This window comes from Enoplosus armatus, chromosome 1 (genome assembly GCF_043641665.1).
Source record: "Enoplosus armatus isolate fEnoArm2 chromosome 1, fEnoArm2.hap1, whole genome shotgun sequence".
Taxonomy (NCBI): domain Eukaryota; kingdom Metazoa; phylum Chordata; class Actinopteri; order Centrarchiformes; family Enoplosidae; genus Enoplosus; species Enoplosus armatus.
The window spans coordinates 18,892,115-18,905,616 of record NC_092180.1 but is presented as its reverse complement, the minus strand read 5'-3'; the positions used below and the strand labels follow the sequence as shown (position 1 = coordinate 18,905,616).

Genomic DNA, 13,502 nt, shown 5'->3' with positions numbered 1-13,502 from the left:
TGCAGTGTTTATTTGCTGTCCATTATATGCCGCAGAGAGGGTACCTCATTAATTTATCATTCAAGGGTCCCTAGTGGCTCTAGGGAGACACAACAGTTTACAGATGAAGAGATTGATAAGATAAAGATGAACAGAGCGTTATTGATGGCGCCCATAAAGGAAAACATATAGATAGCATCTGTGTTTTTGTCTGATGTGACTTAAACATTATCCTCAAATTAAATGAAATTAATTTCAGGTCATATTGTCCATGTACCTTTATTACTGCTGTTACTCAGTCAGCTGGAGAGAGGAGGAGGCATAGAGGCAGATCATACAGCCGGGGGCAGTATGGGCGGGTGTGCAGGGCAAAAGAGCGTTCTGTTGAGGGATTAGAATGAGCAGAGTAGGTTTTCAGGTTCAGACACACACACACGCAAAATGCACACGCACTTGTAACCACAGGACTAGAAAGCACATCTGGCTACGCAGCTGTACTCACTTAAGGCCTCTGACCCTGCTCTACTGGTGTGTATATCCGTGTGTCTGTCTGTCTGTGTGTGTGTATTCATCCCTTATATCCACACCCAAATCATTAATGGATGCAGGGTGATCTGTTTTTGGTTGGTCCAGTTCAGCTCAGGAAAGTGGGTCACTGTGTGTGTGTGTGTGTGTGTGTGTGTTTTAGTCATCAGCAAAGTGTCTGTTTCAGATCAGCTGAAAGTCAAAACCATGTATGTTTATGAAGTGGAACATATACAGTTCAACTTCAGACATAAAAATGGAACCAAAAAAGGACATGTTTGTGAATATATTCACTCCCGGAGGACCTCTTACTGGCAACTTAGATTCATTGAGATTGCTTTCATCTGTCCTTTTTTTTGTAAATTTGAAAGCTATATGAAGTACAGAGTTCTGAGGATTGGCGTTTATATATATATATATGCACTTAAAATGTTTATATTAGCAGACCCATTGATGTGTCTGGCTAGATTTGGCTGTAGATTAAACAGCTGCCAGCAGCTTCTAAAGTACATTTTGGACTTTAAAGCACATTAAAGTGCAGTGACATGAGAACTACAAAGCTTGCTATGGCATATGGGGGAGTCATTTTTCCCATTTTTTCCCCCAGTTGTTTTTAGGAAATAGTGAGCCAGTCAATAACAATTATTATCTATTAATCATCAGGTAAGTTATTGAGCAAAAAAAAAGTTCTGATTCGAGCTTCTCAATGTGAGGATTTGCTGCTTTTCTTTGTTTCTTTCCTGACATTTTACAGGACGAATGAATGTAACAGGTTCACCAATAATGGAAACAATTATTACTTGCAGCCCTAAATACATCCCAATGTAATTGTCATAGTGTGCAGCACTATTTAATTATCACAATCTGCATACCTGGCACAATCGTTGTTTTAACAAGCTTTTAAGTTTGTTGTGCAAAACACCCCCATCCTTTCAATTAGATGCAGAATTACCTCTGAATGTATTAACCCTGAGGTTGTGAACCAAATCCTTGTAATACTGAACATAATCAAAATGCCCCACATCAGGAGATGTTAGCAGTACATGTGGCCATCAGGTGAACTACAGACTGAGGTTCAGAGCTTATGATCTATCTGCTGTTTCTGATGCCTTTCCAACCCACAAAAACAAGTGGGTTTGACACTCTTGTGGATATAATCAATTTAACTAATCCCAGTCACTTGGTAATTTTCACCCAAAGCCAGTCATTTGTCTGTAATTAGTCTACTTATCAGATCAAACGGTGGAGTATTATTTCTCTGCAGTCTGTCCTCAAAGGGATGTATTTCTGCACACAGGTAGCTAGCTATCCTGTAATAACCAAATCCCATAACACTACAGAAGCAGGCCTCCGGTAACCACGGCAGCTGGTGTTGCCACGGCAGCGACGTGTGACAGATGTGAGCCGCATACATATCTCCATCAGCATTAATGGGCTCCTCATAGCTGTGTGCGTGTTGGTGAGAGGCAGAGAGAGGGTGAAAATATACAGAGTTCACGTGAATAATAGCGCATGTTAGCGTGCATGTGTGTGTTTTTGGCAAGAGGTAAGAGAGAATATATATAGTTACAGTAGTGTGATTGTGTGTGCACGTGTGCGTGTGTGAGAGAGAGAGAGCGATCATGTCCCCCTGATGCCTTTCAGGTGTGAAAGACATTACCATACAAAGAGGTGACTTCATCAATAACAGCAAGACGGTGTGTGTGGATGGATGGGTGTGTGTGTGTGTGTGTGTGTGTGTGTGTGTGTGTGTGTGTGTGTGTGCGCGAGGGGAGGGATGCTGATGCAGGCTGAATTGAAGAGCTTCTTACTGGGTTTATGTCAATTTGACCCATCCCCAAGCGCACACACATACACACCATCTCAGCATCTAATATTACTTACTGTACCCTGTCTATTTCACTTCAGTAACTTTATTAGTATTTATCAGAAACATTATTGTTAAATGAATGCTCAAAGATTTGTATGTACCTTTAAGCAGTTTAGAAATGTACTTAATTAATAATTAACATTAAACTACCAAGTAGCATATACACATTGCTACATCCATGGAGTGACTCTTAAACCCACAAAGCCCCTGTACAGTCTAATGCAAAACAGTTCAACAGTTCTGTGAAAAAATACAGCCTACATGGACGCTACAGTGTCTAAAGTTTACAGAGAAAGATATGGCAAACTAAAAAATCATCCAAATGAGGCCAACATGCCTTGTTGATGAGATGGGTCAGGAGACTTGCAGAACTCCTTCAAGCTAACAGATGGGCTTATATGTAAGTGTGGAAATAACATCTTTGAACAGCAGAGATCGGTGATCTAATGGGGATAATTATATTTAAGGTTAGAAAATATCAGGCTTTTCACTGGTGTAAAACTCAAATGGATGTTGATTTGTACTAAAGAACACTAGCAGGCTAGAAAAGGATTTCTGTCCACGTGCACCTCATTAGGATCATTGACCTGCTTCTTTCAAATAGATATAATGAGATAATGTACAATGTGGCCAATGAAGCACACAGTGTCTAATGATGAACACAACAGTGACTTCTCCTCGACTCCTGTCATCTACACAGTCTACAGATCTCAACCAGTAGACCTCCTTTGGGACGAGGTGGAACCAACATGAACGTGCTGCTTTAGATCCTGCAGGAACACATTTGCATCATTCGAGATCCCTGTGGAGTTTTCCCTGCACCTCATGCTATCTATACCTTGAAGAACATACACAGTTATGGAGACAATACAGGACCAGTTAGATTAACTTGTGGCCAGTGCTTGTGCAGCTGTTTTCTTAATCTCACACCCCATTTTGCTTTTCCCCTCTCTCTCTCTCTCTCTCTCTCTCTCTCTCTCTCTCTCTCTCTCTCTCTCTCTCTCTCTCCTGCCTTATTGTCTGCATCTCACTCTCTCATTTTGCATTCCTGCTGAGACAAGATGCCAGCATCATAGAAACACTAACGCACAATCTGTGTGTGTGTGTGTGTTTCTTTTTCTCTCTCACACACACACTCACTCTTTTTTTAAATTAGGCTCTGGAGAAAGGAAGGAGAATGAGAGAAACAAAGATTTAAATTTAGAGGAGTAGAGGGAGGAAGAGGAGGAGAATGAGGAGCAGGGAAGAAAGAAATGCGTGGTTAGAGAAAAGAAGGAGGACCGTTTTATCTAATAGTGCTATCATTGTCGTTAGAGCCACTGACCCAGAGCGGACACACTTAATTAGACTAACTACCCCAGCCAGTAGGCTGCCACAGTCAACATACTGTGTTTGTAACCTGTCTGCCAATGAAGAGCCAGAAAAGCTACAAAAAGCTCTGCCAGTTCCAAAAAACAGCAGATGATGAATTTGAGTTTACCAATGTGCAGTAATTAGGAAAGTTAACACAAAAACATTATTAGATCCAGTAGATGGATGTGCAAAGTGCCAAGTGTTTGCACAGCGGGTGACACTACCAGTTTGCTTTACTTAGAAGGAAATTAAAGGGACTTGGTACATTTAATGACTTCAGAGTAAATTAAAGTTAAAACATACATTCGCGAGAAGGGGCATCCTGGTTGCCCTGGACTCTCTCCATCCCCTTATTTCCTATCTTTCTAAACTGTCTTCTGTCAAATAAAGGCAAAAATAAGAAAACATATATTGAGAAGTAAACTGTTGTAGTCCACATAAAAGCAGTGACAAAGAAAAGCAGTTTTACATGTATTGCATCTCTGCATAAAGACCAAAACAAACATACCCACCACTCCTGCACGCAACGACACATTGCCATAACAGGCAAATCACATGCTTGAGTGAACACACACTGGCACACAACAGTGTGTACAGATACTCACAGAATACACACACACACACACACACACTGGCATGTGTGTATGAGCACTACCAAGAACACGTGTACACTGCTGGATGGTGGTGAAAGTGGCAACAGCACCTGCTGCCATGAGGTCCGTAGCTACCATGGCAACTGCCTCTCCATCACCTCCACAATACAGAAATAAATAGAGAACAATATACAGTAGTTATGCATCTGCCTGCTCTGTCTGTCTCTCTCTCCTCTGTCTGGTGTGTTTGTGTGTGTGGTACAAAGTCTGAGAAATATTGTACATATAGAATATTGCTTTATATTTTTTAGTTGTGTATGTGCATATCTATCTGTCTCTCTATCTACAGTATCTGTCTGTCTATCTCTGTCTGTCCATCTATCTATCTGTCTGTCTGCCTGTCTGTCTGTCAGTCGTGCCAAATGTGCTGTGCCTGTTCAGACGCTGTTTTTCTATCCTGTGTGTTTTCCTCTGACTTATAAAGTGTTTCAGTTCCATCATCCAGAGCCAAGATGAAAACTGAAAATGTTCCAGTAGCCGCAGGTGCCAGCTCCGGCACTATGTGACACTGTGAAGTCTCGCTCGCTGAATGGTTTATTTATGTGGACCTGCTAACCACACTTTTAACATTAGCCAATCTGCTGTCACAGAAGTGCGCTCATGCATTCACGCAAACACACCTCACACACATGCACGCACTGTCACAGGCTATCACATAGTCAGATATAACACATCTATCTTCAGCATCTCACACTAGGAAAATCTCATGACAGGCTGAGGTGTGAGTGACAGGGATGACGTGTGTGTGTGTGTGAGAGAGTGTCTGTAGTTTATCTTTGTGAAAACTAATTTAAGTTTTCAACTTTCAAAGTAACGACACTTGCAAAGTGAGGAAGTGCATTTTGGCTGGACCTTATTTCTTCAAGGGACTATTTTAGGATTTTAGGGTTATAAAGATACAGTATGCATGTGTGCAAGGGAATTTTCTCCTATTAGTTTTTATCTAATAATCAAACTTTATTTATTTATTTATTTATTTACTTTATTTATTTAGCACCTATACACATTAGTGCTTAAGTGCAAAAATGGGATTGATAGTTAATACTATAATACAATGACACAGCTATTAAAGTAAAATTAAAACAACTTCAGTGAAAGTAGCCACACTGAGTACCTGTAGGTCTGACTTCACCTTATTAGAAATACACTTTCCACCTTTATTAGTCCAGTAAACAGCTGCTTTAACAGTCAACCTGCTGCATTAAAAGTCAGGTGGTTCTGTGAGTTTTGTCATGTATTTAGTCTGGATGTTGATGTTTGGATGTGTAGCAATGTGGGATGAATATAAAAGAAGGGATGAAGTCATCATGATACATCTGTTCAATACAGAGGAAACTAGAGAAGCTTGAAGCGGCGTCTAGAGGGGGAAGGATCTATTTGTTTTCTGTCAAACACACATAAACATACGTATATACGTACATGCACATGCAGCCTCCTGCAGCCTTGTTGCAGTGCAGTGCTTCTGCTTCTGTTGGCTAGATGGTCTTTTTACAGAGTATGAGCTCACTAATGTCTGATACTGTGAACAACTGCTGCTGTGCCTTTGTAGCCAATTAAAGGTGTTTCAGGGTCAGACAAATATCATAACAACAAACAGACTATTTTAAACAGTATTTTAACATTTGCAAGAGCTTCCCAAAGTCTTACACATTTTACATTTACAAATGCTATAGAGGATTAATGTTGCCTGATCTGTGTTTCTTTTATCATGTCCAGAGGAACAATGTGATGTGTTTTTTAATGATGGATCTAATTTTAGATCACAGCTTCTGTTGGTATTGTAAATACTGTATACCTCATATCTACTGTACTGGAAGCTGAAAAGAGAGATATGGGGAACAGAGAAGATGAGAGTGATGTAAAGAGGACAACAGAAAGAAATAGAAAGAAAGATGTGTTAAAGAGTGTGTGGGAAGAGATGACGTAGTCTCCTTTATAAAGGTGCAGTGGCCTTGTACACTCTATGTGTGTGTGAGTGCTTACTGTGGCAACAGACCTACCTTTTAGGGTCAAAATTAGAGCCAGGGCTCTGCCAGTCAGTCGATCATGTTTTACAAGTACTGTAATGGCATTCCTGTTTTAAATACACTGCACTTCTGGGCTGCAAATTTGTGTGTGTGAGTGTGTGTGTACATTCCTAGCTTAACTATATAGGTTAAGAGGCTGGCTAATGCCAAAGATAGGATGAGAGGAGAACTCCTTGTGTGTGTGTGTGTTTGTGTGTGTGTGTGTGTGTGTGTGTGTGTGTATTTTAAGCAGCACTGTGAGTCTATTGTGTCAGAGCATTGTAAAGGGCAGGAGGTGAAACGAGAACAAGGTTGACATTTAAGCTGCGGTTTCCAGTCCAGCTCCATGGCAGACTTCACTGCAGTCATTGTGGATCAATTACTGTAGTATTAAAAAAGGGCTTTTATTCTTTTATGAGGCTTCAATATTAGAAATGTTTTTTAAAACCTTGACTTTAAAGGCTATCTATTTCTGCAGAATTTAACGTCTGTCTGTGATGAAAGTGATGATCTACATGCTGTATGGTTCTACAACTCTGTGTGTTTGTGCAGTTTGTTTTACAGCAACTGAGCAAAGTAAACTGATTCCTAACAAATACATCTTTAGTAGTTGATTTGTCCTCTGCCAGGCTCTCTTTCTTTCCATTTGTCATCACTCCCTCACCCCATGCTGACTAATAGACGTAATAGCAGCATCCCCTCTATCCTCACATCATTCCTCTCTCCAGCTTATCACCAAGATGGAGGAAGAGGAAGATGAAAGAGAGACAGAGAGAGAAGAAAAGAAAGAGAAAGAAAGAAACTGGTCAAAGTAGAGGTAAAGAAGAGAAAAGGAGAGGCAATAATTCATATAGCCTACACAAAGATAGAAAGCATAGATGGAAACAGATTGTGTGTGTGTGTGTGTGTGTGTGTGTGTGTGTGTGTGTGTGTGTGTGTATAACAGAGATAGAATTAAATTGGCTGTTTGTTCCCAGTCTGTGCTTCAATCAGACACAGAGAATAGCCTCTAGCCGTTAAACTTTCCAATTACCTTGAGCAGATGGAGCCTGCGGGGCTCGATTTAGGGGGTTTGAAATGGTTGTTGTTGTTTACTGTTATGTGCTATTGACTGTACACCAGGTTACATACAGTGTCAGGGAGGGAGTCATACTAAAAGCAGGATTCTCCCTCTTTATCTCCATATATCTCTGTATCTCTGACTGGTCATATCTTCTGGAGCAGCAGCAGTCTAGCAGTTGGTAATACAAGCTTGTGGCGGGACGGTTGTCATTTTGATGTGAAACTTGGATGAATGAGTCTCCCCTCTCTCGACAACAACTGTGCTCTTGAGCAAGACTCTTCAACCTCAGCTGCTCCCTTCAAGGAGCTCAGCGGCCAACAGTGGGGCACTGTAGTTGCTTTAGCTCCCATGTATGAAAGAGTGCTACTGTGTGATCATGATGCCTGGAAAAAAGTAAGCACGCTCAGTTGACTTTCATGGATATAGGACTGTTAAAAAAGTGTTTTAGTTTTAGAGGCTTGCAAGATGATTCAAGCACACCCTGAGGAGGTTTAAGTATTATGTTAAACACACAAAACCTCTATGTACAGGCCTTGGGGAACCACCTGACAAATTGGTTTGAAGTCCTGGTCAAACATGGAGTTTACTGCATTACATGGTTTGTTTATTTAAATATCTTTAAAAGTACAGTTATTGTTTCATGTCAAAACCTCTCACATGATTAGTCGTTTTTTTTTATTGTCAATTAGTTTGATTATGAATGCAGATTTTACAGGCCCCCCTACTTTTCTGGTATTTCAGTGAACATTTTAAGCAACATACTGCGAAACAGATGAGGTCTGTGAAAATGTCTGTTTAGTGCTAATAAGCAAATGTTAGCATGCTAACATGCTAAACTAACTAAGGTGAACATGGTAAACATTATATCTGCTTAACATCAGCATGTTAGAGCTATCATTGTGAGCATGTTAGCATGCTATTATTAGCATTTAGCTTGAAGTACCACCATGCCTAATTACAGCCTCAGTGAGCCACTCTAGCATGGCTGCAGACTTGTCATCAGTTATCTATTTGGCCTTTTCGCTTTATATTTGGTAGTTTTCATTGAAGACATATTGGGCAAAAGAGAGGGTGTGACATGTAAAGGTTCCTGGTGGGAATGAAACTGGGGAAGCTGCAGTTATATGTTACGTGTCCTAACCACGTTATCAAGACGCCACAATGACCATAATTTGACTTGACTGATAACAATGTTTAAGCCATAGCCTGGTGCCTCCTATAAGCAGAGTTGGCAGATGCACACAAAACCTTGCACATTTTTGAAGTTATTTTCCCATTAAAAAAAGATAAAACCATGTTCTGTAGTTGTAGAGTCTAATTCTCTAGTAGTTCATGTTTGACATATTAGCTTTTTCCCCCCTAATTCTGAGCCTGGAAAAACCCTGACTGACTTTGTATGTTTGAGTTTGTACTTTTGTGTGAGTGTAAGGGTACACATACTATTTCTATACACACACTGTTAACCTGTTTCATAGTGTGCACACATGTATAAGCAGGAGTTGTCAGGCAGATCTTTACCTGCAGTTCCTCCCCAGTGAGCCTCGCTAACCTTGGGATGGAAGGATACTGGAGGGAAGAACGGATGGATGGGAACAAGAGGAGGAAAACAGGGGAGCAGGGGAGGAGTGAGAGAGTGTGTGTTCAGGTGTGGGATACGGCAAGATGGATTACCCAACCCAACAGGCAATTTATCACTGTCAGAGAGTGGGGAGAGAGAAAAGAGCGGGAGGGTGAGGGACATAGAAGAGAAAGGGTAAAATGGAGGGCTCGGGGAAAGATAGATAAGAAGTAGGTGGAGGACAAAAAAGGGGGATGAACAGTTGTGAGAGGGAAACATACTGAATGATACTTTACTTTATGTACAAACAGGTCAAGATGTGGTTGAACCCGACTCTAAGGATGGACACAGATCAGAGGAAAGACTTGGAAGTATAGACAGCAGGTTTTCTGTGTGCTTCCTGAAGCTTGTGTACTGTACTTCCTGGGTTGAAATGCCCTGTATTATTCAGTGATTGCTGTACTGTACTGAGTGTGTTTAATTTTAGCGATACTGTCTCCGTGTAGCACAGTAGTTAGTAATGCTTGTAAAGTAACTCTGTAGTTCAGTGTATTGGACAGGCCACTACTAACACTGCCTGAGGTATGGAGCTTTGTGGTTCAGTATGTGGAGCATCACACTTCAACACTTGGTGGTGTGAAACTTTCTGTAATTTCTCACTGGCAATAATTAGGACCTGGCATTTTTCTCTCAGGCCCTTATATAAATGGACAACCCATTTACAGTGCGGCACCAAGGTGAATATTTAGACTTTCAGACCTTATTTAGACTAACAGATGACTAACCCATTTATGTTTACTTGAAAATGTAGGTAACTGTCTCTCTAAGCATTATTTGTTCAATCAATTTTATTTAGACCTCTCTGTTGACAGCTGTAGGAAACACAATAGAGAGGATAGCAACAAATTAACTGTACTTTTACTGTGAGCGGAGTATGGTGTTACAGGATTACCCCATGCAAATTATTTAAATGCATTTAAATGTACTCTCCCCCTTAAATAAACTAGCAATGAAGCCACGTTTTTTTTTTAAATCTATATTCAGGTGCCAGACAGCTAGCTAATTGGCAGCTAGCTAATACACTAAGGTAGATTATTTTCACATATAGATTTGGCAGCAATTGCCTCATTTACAGTTCAGCTCCGATGCAGATGGTGCACTAATTTAAAAAAAGGGCAGCAGAGTTTATATGCAGTTAATTTACAGTCAGGCACCACCATGGAGAGCCAGATAATTTAAAACCAGGCACAGGCAAGCAACTTCCACGTAAAAAACAGGCAGTAATTTAAACAACTATTTCATTTAGAGCTGGGCACTGATGTAGGTGGCCAGCTTATAAAAAACAGGCACTCTTCCAGCCAGCTATCTTATTTACATTGTAGTAAGGGGCTCGTCTGTAGATTTAACACTGTACAAGCTGGGACAAGATTCGTGGCTCAGGCTGTTAATGGGAAGGCAGCAATTACCACACATAGCGTATATCCAGTATGTACACACACACCCTAAAATATGCATGAAGTACACAAATACACACAAACACTTGCTACATTTGCATGAGAGCATGACAGAGAGAGAGAGAGACCTTGATATAATCTGTCTGCAGCATCTGTTTCCAGTATTTTGTACCCTCTTTGATTGGGTTTAACATCCCACTACACATGTACACACTGATCAAACACTACGCTATTTTTGTGTATGTGTATATGTGTGTGCAGTGAGGAAAACACAACTTTGTGGAGCCGAATGCCCAATGAGCACTTAACCCAAGATAATCCAAGGCAATGTTCAGACAGCCAATTAATTATTGTTGTCAATCTCAAACAGCGGCTGTAGTGAATGTAGCCTCTGGAGGGCTGCAGACTGAAGTATGTCACCAACGCGGTCCGAGGAAGTGCTTCAAAGGCTCTCTGAAGGCCTCTTTTAAAGACCTTCACACTGACCCTGCTTCATGAGAATCGCTTGCCCACAGCCATTCAAAGAAGTAACATTTCAAAGGGTACTAACATCTATGGATCTATGAAGACCAACACATCAAAGCATGTGAAGCCACTGTCTCGCCCTCTGAGTGAACCAGCCCTGCTGTCCTGCACTCACTGCGACTGAGAGTAAGGACTAACCCAGACAGTCCTCCCAATCCAAGGACAAGTGATGGTGACAGTGTGGACGCACATGGTTGTATGTGTGTCTTCATACATAAACATTTTTTAGAAATGCACAGACATATGCTTCAAGTTGCATGATCAATTACTGTTTGTCAAAGTGTTTTGTGCATTTTTTATTTGATTGATTTATTATCTACTACAGTGGTTTATGGAAGCTCTTGCAATATAACATACGGCATAATTACCTGCCAAGCCAGTCTGACTGAAACTGAAAATTGTGGGCACCAAAACATCTCTTGGCTGTTATCACATCTGACACCTGTATTATTACTGATAGCATGAGGCCTCATCAACACGCATAGCATTATACAGTGCACGTTATCCACATGCTGCACAAACATCCACATATAAATATGTACACACAAACACACTTCAGGTCTCCAACGAGAGAGAATGCAGCAGGTAATTTGCATCCCCTATAGCTAGTTAGTTGTGGGTGCTAATTAATTTCTGCATTGCTATGGCAACACAAACATTCTAATGCATTTTTCTTTGTTATTAATATAGCGTGTCAACAACACAAGGGTGTGTGTGTGTACACGTGTGTAGACATAAGTGTGAGTCTGCTCATGTAAATACGCATGAGCGACTTTATGCGGACGTGTGCGTGTAGACGTGTGTGTATGCGTCCTAACCAATCTAACTCCTACTCCCATTATTGGATCATATGAAGGAATGACCAATTAAAAAGGTGATTAAAGGAGACATACTTCAGAGAGGGAGAAGGGTGTGTGTGGGTAATAAATGAGCGAGAGATGGAGAGAGAGAAAGAAAGAGAGAGAGGCGAAACCTACTGGGTTCCTTACGTTATTTGTCACTGAGGGGAAACAAAGAAACAAAGAGAAAATTCTGGGGAGGCAGGCAGTTGGTTTCCTTAATGTCTAGACTCTCACTAACATGCCATTAAAAAGCAGTTTCTGCTTTGGGTTATTTGTGCTGTGTGCTACAGAAACACTAATCTGCCCCTTAGCTAGCTTTTACACCCATGCACACATGGGAGTTCATTCAGTGTTTACTTATTTAATATACAAATAAGTAGCATAAAGCCAACTTTCTCATTTCAGACATCCTTCCCTTCTTCCTTTTGTCCCTCCTTCCTTTTACCCTGACTCTCCTTCCATTTCAAAGTGGTCATAATTGAGGCTCAATAATGTGCTATAATCAAGATGTTTATGGTCAATATGATCAGAGATTAATTATTATATTGTTCGAATTATTGCTGTCCTTAGAATGGGCTGATATCATTGGTTCCAGTTCCAGTGCCATGTTAACATAAAAAAAAGTTTTCAATACATCAAGTTGTATTCTTTTATATTTAGCTGTGGTACATTTTGGACTTGCATATGTTTCTGATCTTCCTCCTCGCACCCAGAGTCATTTTTAATGGCTCAAAACAGGGGTAGTGATTTAAATATTACATACGTGAATGTTGGACATGTTATGTGCATGAGAAACACCTAACATGTCCTGAGAGTTAGATACAAACACCAAAAGAGAGAGACTGTGAGTGACAGAATGTGTTTTGGAGAGACAGTGAGAGACACCTGTGCTTGACCTCTGTCAGTGTAACATTTGTCCTATATGTGTGTGTGTGTGATGTCATTTATAACCTCTGTGTTATTGACCTTGCTCCTGCACAGACATCAGATTTATTCATTCCCATGGCACACACACACACACACATAGACACACACTATCATTCTCCATCATGAGGCCGATGTGTGTGATCATGGGCCACCAACACACTTGATGGATTCACACACACACACACACACACACACACAATTTATAGCATTTTCTTCACAGCGTCTTTCTGCTGGTTTCCATTTTTCATCCTTCATCATTCCTTTATCATTCTGTCACACTTCTGCCTTGTCCTGTGAGTGTGTGTTCTGTCAGAGCAGGTGCAAGAGACCGTCTGCATCTCTTCTGCATGAATTCACTGATCCCAGACCTGCTGAGAAATATGTGTGTGTGTGTGTGTGTGTATTACAGAGTGTATATAGGAGCAAGTAGTGGGGAAATAAATGAGGAAAGAGATGAGAGGAGGTAAATGAGTATGGGGGGATGAGGAAAGGTTTACCTTCCTTGGTCACTCATCTGGAACTGATTACACACACACACACACACACACACACTTACCAGTAAACCAGCGTCATTCTGGCTATAAATGACTAACAACGTGCTCCTCCTCTCCATTTCCTTCTTCACCTTTTTTTTAGAAGAATTGAGACATTTTCTGGCAGGTTCTTTTCTTTCTGCCATTTTCTTCTTTTTTGAGTGTCATGCCACGAACTGCTGCTAAATATAGTAGAAGTGAAAACAAGGAATGA

The 13,502-nt window shown here is 40.8% G+C and overlaps 1 protein-coding gene across 1 annotated transcript in view; it reads left to right on the top strand.

The window, feature by feature from the left end:
• kif26ba (kinesin family member 26Ba) overlaps positions 1-13,502 on the top strand; it is a 77,893-nt gene that overhangs the window by 5,197 nt on the left and 59,194 nt on the right. The window lies entirely within an intron of this gene.